An 876-nucleotide genomic window follows, 5' to 3' on the forward strand; every position below is an offset into this window, starting at 1 on the left:
TCCCAGCATGGCTGACCCAAGCACCATGTCTCATCATGGCTGCTCTTAGCACAGTGTCCCAGTATAGCTAACCCTAGCACCGTGTCCCAGCATGGTTGTCCCTAGCACCATGTCACAGCATTTTGTAACTTGCACCGTGTCCCAGCATGGTTGTCCCTAGCACCGCGGTGTCCCAGCAAGTTAAAAAAAGGAACATTATTCTAACAATTCGTTTGAATTACAACACTACTCTAGCCTTTATACCAGAGTGGCCTTCATAGCTCAGTGGCTAGAGCGCTGGTCTAGTAAACCAGAGGTCGAGAGTTCGATCCTCTCTGAAGGCATCGACAAATTTCTATTTTAATTCGAATACTTCAATTTATCCTTGTTTTCACAGCCCGTTTCAACGAGGGTTGCCAACGTCAATAATCGGTCGTACTAAACTACCCTGACCTCAGAGCTCTAGTATAGTAAGGATCATCACCAAGTAATGCATAGTTAGGATCTTCTCCCCAGTAGTGTATAGTGAGGATCTTCACCCGGTAGTGTATAGTGAGGATCTTCACCCGGTAGTGTATAGTGAGGATCTTCACTCGGTAGTGTATAGTGAGGATCTTCACCTGGTAGTGTATAGTGAGGATCATCACCCAGTAATGTATAGTGAGGATCTTCACCAGGTAGTGTATAGTGAGGATCATCACCCGGTAATGTATAGTGAGGATCTTCCTCCCAGTAGTGAATAGTGAGGATCTTTACCCAGTAGTGTATAATGAGGATCTTCACCTCGGTAGTGAACAGTGAGGATCTTCACACGGTAGTATAAAGTGAGGATCTTCACCCCGGTAGAGTATAGTGAGGATCTTCACCCGGTAGTGTATAGTGAGGATCATCACCTGG

General features: G+C 45.8%; 1 non-coding gene across 1 annotated transcript; it reads left to right on the plus strand.

Moving 5' to 3' along the window:
- The first annotated feature begins 250 nt into the window (after positions 1 to 250).
- TRNAT-AGU (transfer RNA threonine (anticodon AGU)) lies at positions 251 to 323 on the plus strand. Its single transcript has one exon. It is a non-coding gene; the product is annotated as a tRNA-Thr (tRNA).
- The last annotated feature ends 553 nt before the right edge of the window (positions 324 to 876 follow it).

Source organism: Procambarus clarkii, chromosome 13 (genome assembly GCF_040958095.1).
Source record: "Procambarus clarkii isolate CNS0578487 chromosome 13, FALCON_Pclarkii_2.0, whole genome shotgun sequence".
NCBI classification, from domain to species: domain Eukaryota; kingdom Metazoa; phylum Arthropoda; class Malacostraca; order Decapoda; family Cambaridae; genus Procambarus; species Procambarus clarkii.